Source organism: Erpetoichthys calabaricus, chromosome 1, assembly GCF_900747795.2.
Source record: "Erpetoichthys calabaricus chromosome 1, fErpCal1.3, whole genome shotgun sequence".
In the NCBI taxonomy this organism is placed as follows: domain Eukaryota; kingdom Metazoa; phylum Chordata; class Cladistia; order Polypteriformes; family Polypteridae; genus Erpetoichthys; species Erpetoichthys calabaricus.
In genome coordinates this window covers 52,510,669-52,523,247 of record NC_041394.2, presented here as the reverse complement: position 1 = coordinate 52,523,247, position 12,579 = coordinate 52,510,669, and the positions used below count along the sequence as shown (strand labels likewise).

At 39.5% G+C, this 12,579-nt stretch overlaps 1 protein-coding gene across 3 annotated transcripts in view; it reads right to left on the bottom strand.

Moving 5' to 3' along the window:
• The window catches only part of LOC114650026 (fibroblast growth factor receptor 1-like), a 107,761-nt gene extending 97,048 nt beyond the window's left edge, over window positions 1-10,713 (bottom strand). For all 3 annotated transcript variants that reach the window (XM_051928295.1, XM_028799460.2, XM_051928302.1), the window contains exon 1: window positions 9,951-10,713. The gene's annotated coding sequence lies outside the window, so the exon portion shown is untranslated. The remainder of the gene's footprint in view (window positions 1-9,950) is intronic.
• Window positions 10,714-12,579: the final 1,866 nt, after the last annotated feature.

The following is a 12,579-nucleotide window of genomic DNA, read 5'->3' as shown; positions in this document are numbered from 1 at the left end:
GACTGACCAGTGGTTGGATCAACAGAATATCACAGGCCTTGCCTCTGGCTTATTTGTTGCTTTTTCTTTGGGGGGGGCAGACTTATATAGTAAATCACAGGATCTTGCCTCACACTGACTCCACATTCCATTTGGTACAGTGGACAGACTTTTTAAATAACATAAGGCAGCCAAATTGTGACACATGCTGTCTCACTGGCACGTGCAAACCCCACCCCAAGTTAGAGGGTGAGCATTACTCATCGCAAGGCCATGGGCCTGGACCCCTCTGAGATGATGGGCCTGGAGAAGAGGGGCAATTGGCAGCTCTCCAATGACTTATACTCATCCCAGTAATGTAGACCTCTGAGTCACTAGCATCACGCAGAGCATCTTTAATACATCAGACTGGGGTAGTGGATTAAGTACAGTACACCAGGCAGGGCCTCGGTTATCCCCTGCAGGGATGGATGCAATAAATCCTGAATGGCTGGACTAATGAACCAAAAAAACAACTAAGAGGATGTGAAGACTGGAGGATTAGGAATGCCAAAAGGAAGCCAAACTCGGAAAACTTGCATGCAAACAAATAAAGAAATTAACAAAAAGGAATCACCAAAAAAAAAACATTTGATTATTGTTCATCAAGTCACTCACACTGCCAGAGATTCAATTGTAAAATACAACAAAACAATCTCAAACCTGTTCAATCCAGTTCAGGGCTATGGGGGCCAAACAAGTACCAACACAGATTATTGCAGGGTCTTTTCATTCACACAGACCCACAGACGACAAATTTAGAATTAGCAGTTGAAATAAAACAAGAAATATGAAAACTGTACCCTCATGCGCCTTGGAATGGAGTTAAATATGGAAAGGTTTTACGTATTAAAAAAAAAATTACTTACTTATCTCCATGACTAAATCACTGCGCTGCATTGAACAAGTAGGCTAACCATCCATTGCGCCAGTACTTTTTACTATAGTTTATATGTGCCTTGGAAGAGAATTCATTGCTGAAAGGAATCGTATAAAAAATAAAATTTAGAGAACTGTGTTATGTGTACACTGCCTTGGATAGGAGTTCAGAATGGAAACTTAAAAAAAAAAAAAAGATTATTATATACTGTAGATAGAGATATATATCTCTACCCCTCTATCTATATACACACAGCAGTTCAATATTCATCATCAGGTCACTATTATGTTGAGCAAGTAAAATATCCATATTTGGAGCAGGTTAAATACACAATCTGCAAAAGTGCCATCTTCCTTCAAGAGTCAGACTGAAGCAATGGCAGATTAAAAATATAATTCAGAGTGGAAAGGCACTATATAACATTCAAGGCTGCCAGTTCAACCTCTCTATCACCAGGCCACGGTTTTATATTAAGCAAGTAAAATAACCCGCTTCTCCTCCAAATGCACGGTCAGATTGCTTACACTGCCTTTAGGCCAGCTAGAGAAGCAAATGGATCTAGAAAATGGATATCAAGATGGCAAGGCACCGTAGAACATCAAAGTTGTCAGTTCAATCACCAACAGCAGGTCACCACACTACACTGGCCAATTCTAATACAATAGCTTTTAAGGTTACATGCTGTTGAATGGAATTCTGGATGGAAAGGCACTAGATTTATATATTTGTGAATTTCCCCTTGGGATTAATAAAGTATCTATCTATCTATCTATCTAGAAAAGGTTTCCAGTACAGAAACCTTAGATATTATTTCCAATAACTTCAAAAAATCTATCAGAGTAGCATTTAAAATAGAGTGGCATTTTACAAAAGTAAAGCATGCTGGTATAGCTGGGCATTCAAGAAGTGTTCTATTGGCAGGAATAAATTATGTAAAAAAATGATCTGTAAAATGTATTAAAGTACGATTTAATTAAAGAATTTAAGAAAAGCAAGCATGAAAAGCTCACAGGGAGCCTCCCACGTTGTAAGCCGTTATAAATGCAACATTAGACCTTCTCAATGTCGTGCAGACAGTTTTACTCTCCTCGCTCCTTTATAACAGCATCTGTACTCCAGAACACCATTCATCTTTCAGAGCACAACAATAGCAAAGCTACTAAGGGAGTCTTGTGGCTTTCTTTTGCCATACTCCAGGAGCTTGCATTTCACACGTGGGCCCAATGATTGAAACCACACATCTCTACAAAAGCTAAGAAGAAACCAGTGCACACAGTGATCCAGAAAAGAAACTCAACCACAAAGGGCCCTGAGCATTGCTTTTCACCCCCCAACCACTCAACTCTAATTGCACAAAAGGCAGGCACGGGCACAAAGGCTCAAACCAGGTTTGGTTATAGACAAAGAACATTTAGAACACAAGTTTGACAAACAAAAGACCACCATCATCATGAAGCTCACCTGATTAGCCAATCTGTTCCAACACTTTAACCTTTACTTCAACTTCATAACTCTAGTTTGTAACGGACTCCCATGAACCCCTTGAATAGAGAAGTGCTTCCTGCCTTTGGTCTTTAATGCACTTGACCCTTCATTCACACCAAACTCCTCACATAGGAAACTTTTTAAACTGAAAGCATTCCTTCAATCAATTATATCAATGCCTTTAAGATGTTAAGACCTGGGGCCTCATGTATAAACGGTGGGTACGCACAAAAATGTTGGGTAAGCCCGTTTCCACACTCAAATCGCAATGTATAAAACCTAAACTTGGCGTAGAGCCACGCACATTTTCACAGTAGTTCCAACCCTGGCGTATGCAAGTTCTCAGCTCAGTTTTGCAAACTCGCGGCACCCAGCGTCAAAGCAGCGCTACTGTTCCAGACCCTTTCTTTTTAAGCTCCACATCCCTGATGCGGCTTTATAAATACACTGAAATTAACCGCATATTGTTTATTAGTTTAATGCATCTGATTGTAATTAACCTGTAACAATATAATGGCCCATGGAATGGCCAAACTATTCTAAATACCATAGCTGCTTTAGCGTTGTTACTCTCACTACACCTTCTTCTTTCAGCTGCTCGAAGGTCGCGCAAGGCCCTGCAAGCATTTTGCATGAGGCATGAACAATTACTGCGCCACCGTGTTCCCATGTTTAATAACATGCTTCAACTCTTATCATGAAAATGATAAAGTATACATCTCAGTATTTTAATTATTCAGAGAGCTGTAATATCACGAATGTAATGGATTCTGTGTCCTGTCAGAGGAAGAGAAAGCCCATTTAAGAAGCACATAGTGATTCACACACAGAGCACATAGAAGATCAAATATAAAACAAAGCATGTAACGTGCTACTTTAGTTACGATGGGATTTGAGAAACTAGTAAATTAAACAATTTTAAGATGAAGATTATGATGTTCTACTTTAATGACAAAATAAACTACGTGATTAAAGTGGAAATTTCGAGATTAAAGTTGACATCTCATGCTTCCCCCCCACTGTGTGCCTATTTTTTTTCTCTGTACCCTAATAAGCTTTCATATGACACTCAGACAGTGGGCTACGACTCGCCTTTTCACGGCGACTTTGATATCTGACAACTTTTTTTTTTTATTTCGGGCACTGTGCGACTTTGTGAACTTGAGCTTTCGAGTTCCTCCGACACTCTGTCACTCGATCAACTTCCTTTTGTTGTTTACACCACTGTTTAAACCAAAAAATAGTAAGTTTTTCCTTGCCTCCACTTGGTATTCGCTGAAATTATTCTATTTTCCCCCGTGATTTTGCCATTCTCTTTTCACAGAAGGCTCAGCTTAAGGGCTATTTATATTGATTTGCATATTCAAAGAGGCGTAATTCTGGGAGGAGTTGGGGCGACACAGTAGGCGCGTGCATGTGCATTACTTTTCACACTGACCGGGATTTACGTAGTAGAAGAATGTGGATGCTGCCGTTCGCACAGATTTATGCATCTGTATTTTTTTTGTGCGTAAGCACATTTCCGCATTTGTCCATACGCCATGATATAGTGTGAATTCTACGCATGGTGTTATACACGAGGCCCCTGGTTTGGTCTCTTCAAAGCATTGACCGAGAACTGAAAACTCTTTGGATGTCGGTGAGAAAGGATCATTTTGTGTCATGCAGCTTCCAGGATCCCCCCACACCACTTCCCTGACCTGGGACCATCAAGTGTGAATGTAACCAATTTAGAAAATTAACAGGCCACCCTTCAGTGTGAATAAGCAAAGTCCACTTAAGTCTAGGGATAGTGTGACCCCAAAACATCAGCAGATAGCAAATATTTAAAATCTACCATCGCCGCTAATCCCTGTCTGTACAGAATTTGTATGTTCTCATCTCACTATGGGGATTTCCCTCTAGGTTACATGTCTAAGATGTGCATGTTAGGTGGACCGGCAATTCTAAATTGACCCTCTGTGAATAAAAGTAGTCCCAACAATGAACTGATGCCTTGATCAGGTCTACGGTAGTTCCTGTTTTGCACCTCGGGACACCAGAATAGAAACCCAAAAACTGAATTAATTTGAGGAGAGAAGGAAATTGCGGGATTATTATAGCAGCAAGCATTAAAAAAAAAAAAAAATTGATATTATACATATTTATGGTGCAATTTTCAAAATACTCTCTGCACTGATAATTCTTCAGTCACCAACAGTGGAAAATATAAAAGGCCAAACTACTGTAACCTACTAAATCACATAACTTATAAAACCCAGCCCAGTGAAAAGCAGAAGGCAGTCTCTCTAATAGCTCTTCAGGTATTCAGTTGGATGACAGGTTCCTCCACAAACAGGATATCTGTGGAGACATCAAAAACTAAGAGCAGCAGCAAAATGAAAGGGGGATGAATACCATTCAGAATTAGGATCTATTCTACTGCGCCCAAAATATTTACTTTTTAAGTTTCAAAGTTTCTTCTCTCCACGGTTTATAAAATGTTTTTTTTTTTAAAAAAAATGCTTTGCAACATCTAACTCTTAGGACACTTTCTCACCAAGCCCAGCCTGACGCCATTGCTTGACATTCTTTGGATATTTTTTTGGGTAAAAATCAGAACTGCACATGTTCCCAATTTATATTCCAATTTGCATTTAAATAATAACAACAACAATTAGGAGCCAGTAAATATTGAGTGGCTTAGCTCTTTTGTGGGTTTTACTTGTCAGTCTCAAAGACTTGGATTATTGTTAAAATCCAAAGTGATGCGCAAGTCTACTTATGGATGCTAAGATATTCTGGATAAATGCATCTCCTAAAGAAACACAAGCCGTATGGCCTAGGGGCTAAAGCACTGGATATGAAGCAGATTCAGTCATCACTCACCTAATGAACAACCCTTAGCAGTATTTATTCATGTTTATTTTACAGGTAGAGTAGCTATACAGTACTATTTGGGTGATGTTTAGTCTCTTCAGCGCTTGAAATATCCTCCACGAATGTTGCAACACTCCTACATACGGTCCCCAACACTGTGACACACAGTACACTCTTAACAATAATAGCTCTTTATGGTTCTTTACTGGCTTGTATAGTTCACAAGACACCATTTCATTCTTGGGATGGATCTTAGCATATAAAGTTGGTTCTTTATGCTTGAAAAACTTCCTAATAGGTTGGATAAAGCTAAATCTTTTATGTATGGTTTGCTACCTAGCAGGACAGTAAAATATTAAGAAAACTTTAGCATTTACTGTACATATGCAGCAAGAGTCCTTTTAAAATCATGACTTGCTGGTATTTCACAAAATCTGTTTCTGGTTATTTACTGTAAAGAGCCTGCTACCGATCTAAATATATAAAGGTTCTTTCTGGACCCTTCAGGGGGATGGGTCTTTTGGGAACATAAGATGGTTCCCCTATGGTGTCATTCTGAAGTTGTTTTTTTTTTTTTTTTTTTAAAAAGTGTAGCGCACACCTTCTGGTTGGCATAAATATTTATAAATTCTTGCAGGATAAACTTCTTTAATTTATCCCGTGTGGGACTTCCATCCAAAGACTACACCCCAAAAAATGAAACCCATAGGTAAGTATGAATAAATACTTAATACCTACTTCTGGGCATACCGTGCATATCAAATAAATACAAGTTACATTATACTTCAATTCTATACATGTAAAGCATTTGTTTGGGTGCTTTTTGTAGTAAGGTACTACATAACTGCTGGTTACTTGCAAAAAAACTGACATTTGTAAGTCCAATCCATCCATCCATTATCCAACCAGCTACAGTATATCCTAACTACAGGTTCACGGGGGTCTACTGGAGTCAATTCCAGCCAACACAAGGTGCAAGGCAGGAAACAAACCCCAGGCAGGGTGCCAGCCCACCTCAGGACGGGCAGGCGCACACACGCGCACACACTCACCAAGCACACACTAGGGACAATTTAGAATCGCCAATGCACCTAACCTGCTGTCTTTGGACTGTGGGAGGAAACCAGAGTACCCAGAGAGAACATGCAAACTCCACGCAGGGAGGACCCGGGAAGCGAACTCGGGTCTCCTAACTGCGAGGCCATTTGTAAGTCACTTTGGATAAATGTAAAACAATCAAGGCTCTATGCTATCTGAGAAAATGGCAGTAATATCCCACTCTACAAAATGTGTTCTCCATTAAGGGCCTAAAAACATTTTCATTCTGCACTTAATTAATGTAGTCACAAGAAGAACCATAGCAAACTTCATCACTGGTCATTTTTCAGTAGTCTAAATGGCTGCTCTTTTGTATTCAGTAGTTTGTCATTTGCAGTGGCAATAAATTAAGCTGGGAGCTCAAATCTCTGTAATAAAGATGGGTGCCGAAACCAGCCAGTCGGCTATGCATACATTCATGTAGTGAGACAAGGACCAGAAAAGGCATTTGAAAAACAAAGACAAGTACAATCAAAAGGCACCAGCCACATAAGCTTTACAAAAGAGGCAAGCCTATGGATTTATTTATATTCAGCCTTATCTAGCTGATCTTGGATCGTTTTGCATTATCCAGACCTTTGCACATCCTCTTGCAATGATGCCAGAAAGTGAAAGCATCTATAAAATGCTAACCACTAAACTGGAGCTTTCTGTATGTTGCAGACGTACATTTTCACTATAACCTCGGTTTAAAAACTAATCTCTAGCATAGTTAATTTCTGAAAATAATTTTGCAATAACAATAGGTTATGAGATGGGGGATCACCTCCAAAATTGCGTCCACTGTCGCCGGCTTTCCACAACAATCCCAAGAAGGGCGCTAACACAGTCAACGCCACTGATTTACGAGCATGAAGCCCTCCTTTGTGTAATCCAACATAAAATATGAGAGTAATACAAGCGGCCCACATTATAATAGGAGCTTTCCGCTAGTACCGATTTCGCTACACTTCTCGATTTGCTGTCCGTTACTTTGTAATACTTACTAATGCGAGGAGCGGCAGGTGATGCTTTATTAAAGTTTATAGCGCCATATTGCTCAGCGCTTCGCTGCCGTTCGCTTTTGCTCCCCATTGTTTCCAAACCAAAGACGGCCGCGGAAGTCAGCTGCCCAGCAGCAGCGAGTGGATGTCGGCGATTTTTTAACCGCGACGATGGAATGTTTTGCATGTATGCAACTCCTCAGCATAATAACAGAGGCAGGAAAATGGAGCAGAGGTTTACAGAGCTGAGTGTTTTATTCTATTTACGGCTTTAATTAGCCTGCACTTTATTGTGGAAAACAAAAACGTCACGTCTCACTTTACCCGTGGTTTTCCCACAAATGACTACGACCTCCGTCTATACAAGAATTCAGCCGCGCAGTACGTATCGTCTAATTAGTCAGGTACCTGAATACACAGTCAAGTCCGCTCAGACTGGCACAGGCAAGGTACAAATACGGAACTCCACTGTGCCAACACTGAATAACAACTTACAGCGCTTTAGAAATTGATCGTTTTCAGTTTGAGCGCCAAGGTGCGGTCAAGCATGAAAACTCGATCTGAATGTGAATAGCAACAAGTTATCAACCGCTTTCGTGGGTCGGTGTAATCCAAGAACTGCAAACCAAAGGCAAGCGAAGGTGTGAAGTGGTCGCAATCAGCTCAATGAGGCTCCTCCAACACTCCCTTCGACGGGCAAAGACGGTAATCAAACTGCACGCAAAAGTTCGAGGGTCTGCAAAACCCCCCTTGGGATGTCAAACGCGGAACGCCCGACTTTTAATTTCCAGCATTATTGTCGGCTATTACCTCCGCTCTAGTTACAGAACTAGAAGGGCAAAGTCAGGTGCTCGGAAAAGACGTCGAGAGAGAGAGTGTGTGTACAGACGAGTTCAGTGACGGGAAAAGGCAGATGCCCAACGTCGAAGGCATGCACTGAGTAAGGAGCTGAAAAAACAGAAACCTACATTTATTACAACTTTGTCATCGTCGCCGCGTCATGTGCCCTGATAGCACGCGGACTTGACTTTAAAACATTTCTGCGGCCGATGAAGTCGCTTACCATGAAGTCTGATTCGCCCCACACTTATCCTTTAGTCACTTTATAAAAATTGTTCCCATACTATGAACGGCAATATATACAAGTGCAAGTTCTTCATCCGCATGAGTAGTAATAATGTAATTGATTTAAGCGTAATATAGCATTACGTTTTTTCCTACGACGCGTTTTTTTTTTTTAATTAAATACAGGACTACCTCAGTGCAGTTTGAAATTTTCTTACACCCAGAGGCAACGCCTTTAACACTGTCACACAATAGGACTTTTACATTATACTGAAGTTTCTCCTGAATAATTTAGTAATACGTTCAAAAGCAGGAGCCTGCATTAAAAGCATCTCACGCAGTTCAATGTAAATCAGCCGTCATGGAAAAAGACTAACTGAACGTAATTAAGCTTCATATATAACCTAGGCACATGAAATGTATAATAAAAAAGCACTAACCTATGATCGACAGTAAAACCAATATCACATCATGTACCTTGACCCAAATATACTTGAGGAAAACTAATAAAAGCAATTTAGGCCCGTCAATATTTATTATCTCTGCCGTCTGTTCCCATTTTGTAAAACCGACCTTCTTGGTACCCCCATACTCATTCAGATACTGCCACAGGTAATTCGGTTAAACATCCTTTACACCACTAGCTGAAACACTCAGTCAGTCCGTTAGGTTACACGACAAAATAAATACAGAGGGTCAAATATTCATGAGCATACTTCATGCCTGAATCTAAGAAAACACAATAGGGATATCACACGAATCAACCGGACGCCAAAATTCCATTTTATTGCATGACGATCCGGGTAAACATATATATTAATTCTATATATAAATATTTTACACTTTAGATGTTCATTTTCTAAACTAAGACAACCCCCTTCCCTCAACTTCTGCAGCACACTTTTACCTTTCCAAGATGCCGAGTGTGAAATAAAAGCCTATGCCGCGCAACTTCGTATTCTCAAGGTTTGTAACCAAAATCCCCCACACACACAATCTCTCCAAACATACTACTACTAAAATTAGATCTTACCCTTTGCTTCATTGGGCACGACTCACTCAAAATTGAAAAAGGAAAAATATACATACACATATACATACACACACACACATAATCCAAAACCATAGTCACAATGCGAACGAACGCAGAATTAAAGGTAACAACTTCCATCTTTTCGTTTCAGACCTGCTCACTTCTACTTTAATTGGCCAAGATACAGTTAAATGGCGCAAACATCTGTGATATACCGTTATAATAATAAAAGGCTAAATAGAAAAAATATTACCACAAATAGAATATGTAAATGAAATCTCGATTTAGACACTTTGTTTGCAGGAGAAAGTAACACCATCTAGTCGGTAAACTACCTCAAAATGGACCCGTAACACACAACCCTTACCAAATACAACACCGGACACTTAAATTGTTATCAATCAGAAACTTTAAATTAGGGTGGAATACCAGCCGACTGAAGACAGTCGTGAAATGACCGAAGTACTCAAGCAGGCTGGTAGTCACTTCAAGAAATGTTCACTTTAAAAGGGGGTCCTCTCTCACTCACCTTAAAAGTGTCGATTTGTCGCTCTTTTAACTCCACGTAGTGGTCCGTATCCCGTCTCCCCTTCCCAAAATGTTGCGTGGAATTTTACGGCGAACTCAAGAGCGTCTTAACGCCGTGCAGTGTTTTTCTTCTTTGAATCGTGATGCTGGAGGGGGGCTTTGGCCCCCAACAGAAAGCGAAGTCTAGTCTTAGAAATGTGACTTTCACAAGAGCTCTCCCAAAAAGAAGAAAAAGTAAGAATCGGGAAGTCCCGTGCCGGTATTCTTGCTATAATCAAACATTGCACTTTTTCAGAAAGTAAAAAAAAATAAATATAAATCCACACAAAAGCAGAATTCAGCACCTAGGTGTCCGATTCATCGGCTGGAAGGCAACTATTTTCGCTCAGAACGCGAAGAAAATCACCGACTGATGTTTGACTTTGCAGCAACAACGTCCAGCCGCCAAGATCTCCACGGAACCATCCAGGTTTCAATCACGCCACGGTCTCCTGGTCCTGAACGATTCTTAAAATTGGAGTAATAAACAGAAGTACGCGGCTTAGTGATACTTTTTTTCCCCCCACTGAAAATATTTTTCTCCTAAGCCCCGTTTTCAATTAGCAGGATCTTTTGGTTTTTTCCCCCTTTGCATTCTCATTTTTCAGTAAAGAACTTCCCATTCACAGCCCCAATCTTATCGACCTCCCCCAACTCTTAAATTGCTCTAGCGAATGCGAAATCCGGACTATACCAGCCCTACCCCCTGCCATCAGTATGAGAAGACAAACCCAACCTGCTCATTAACTGACTCATCTACACCCCTTCCAACACCTAGGAGTTCTGCCGAAGCCCCTCCCACTGCATAGGAGCATGGGAGTTGTAGTTAGCTGGCGGCACAAGTTCCTTGCTCTTTGCATTTGATCGGTACTTTCTTTCATTTTTTGGATCAAGTCAGTTGCTGAAGAGACGTGTTTAATCTACCTATTATAAATGTTTGCAAAAATAATTCAAAATGTAAACATTTACCATTTTAAATAATTTATAGCATTGAAATAAACTACAGTAGAAAGAATGTATGTTTAATAAAGTATCTATCCCAGTTATGTTTCTTCTCGTTGGAAGTCTTTAAAAAACTGCACAGAACCCCAGTCCAAAAACTAACGAAATTGTGAAGATAGTCAGCCTAGCAGCATTTATTTCAACTGTGGGTGAGTGATGGAGCTCCCTGGGGAAACCCACCTGGCAATTAAGCAAAGTCCATGCAAAACGCACCCTAGAATCAAATAAGAATCTAAGCACAAAAGTTAATTCTGTCCCATTTGTGAAGTCAAGAAGCATTTCTTTGTCATGTTTTGATCGCGGTTGCATAATCAGCATATGAATAAGTTGTTATTTTTCAAATTTAAAGTACAAAATTAAGCAATCTGTAGAAAGCATATTGAGGAAAAGTAAGAATAAAAGACTATAGGAAACAGGACAAACGAGGAGAACATTTAGTCCTCAAGTTTGTTTGTTTAGCTAATAGCTAAGGTATCCCAATACCTCATCCAGATACTTCTTAAAAGCTATTAAGGTTCCTGGTTCAAAAACGTGTCTTAAAAGTTTGTTCCAGATTCCCATAACTCTTTGAGTAAAGAAGTGCTTCCCAGTTTCTGTTCTAAATGCACTTCTGCTTAATTTCCATTGGTGTCCTCAAGTACTGTTTGTGATTCCCTCTTAAGTTAATAAAAATAACTGGATCTAATTTATCAGTGCATGTCAGAATTTTGAAGACCTGGATTAGGTCCCCACAGTCTTCTCTGCTCAAGACTAAACAGGTTTAATTCTCAGAGTCTTTCAGAGTAGGACATGTCCTTAAGTCCTGGGATGCACTTGGTTGCTCTCCTCTTCACAGCTTCAAGTGCTGTTATGTCTTTCTTGTAGCATTTTGACCAGAAATGTACACAGTACTCCAGATGTGGCTTCACTAATGCATTATATAGTCTGAGTATAATGTCCCTTGATTTATATTCAACAGTTTTTCCGATATAAACTATCATTTTATTTGCATTTTCAATAGCTCCTGCAAATTACTTAGATGATATAAACCCCTAAATCCTTTTCAGAGGTTGCTTCCTTTAGGACAGTGTTTTCCATCTTGTATTTATAATTGATGTTCCTTTTGCCCATGTGTATAATACAATAGAATTTATTAATTTAAAACAGTTTTTACTGAGTACAGGCAGAGGGCTGTGACAAATCCTTAAGTAAAATACAAGTATTGGTGATACTAATCACTAAATACAGAATTAGTGCTTTTAAAAACAGATTTGTTAAAACACACATTAAAACAAAATCAAAACTGATCGACAGAAATAGATACCAACAATTTATGTCCATTACTTAAATTTACATTTAATTTTTATCCAAAGCGCCTTATACAAGAAGTCAACATAACTGAGAACATCAGACTGGGGGCTGTTTGGGAATAAGTTCTACAGGACATGTCTACCAAATCAATTTCTACAAGTGAAAAGTTCAAAACAAAATTTATGCTTGTTACAAAATGCTTTATTTATGTTTGTTCCAGATTTACAAAAGTGCTATCACTTAGAAATTCACCAAATAAGAAAGTCTCCAAACACTTCTTGAACATGCTGAGTCAGAGT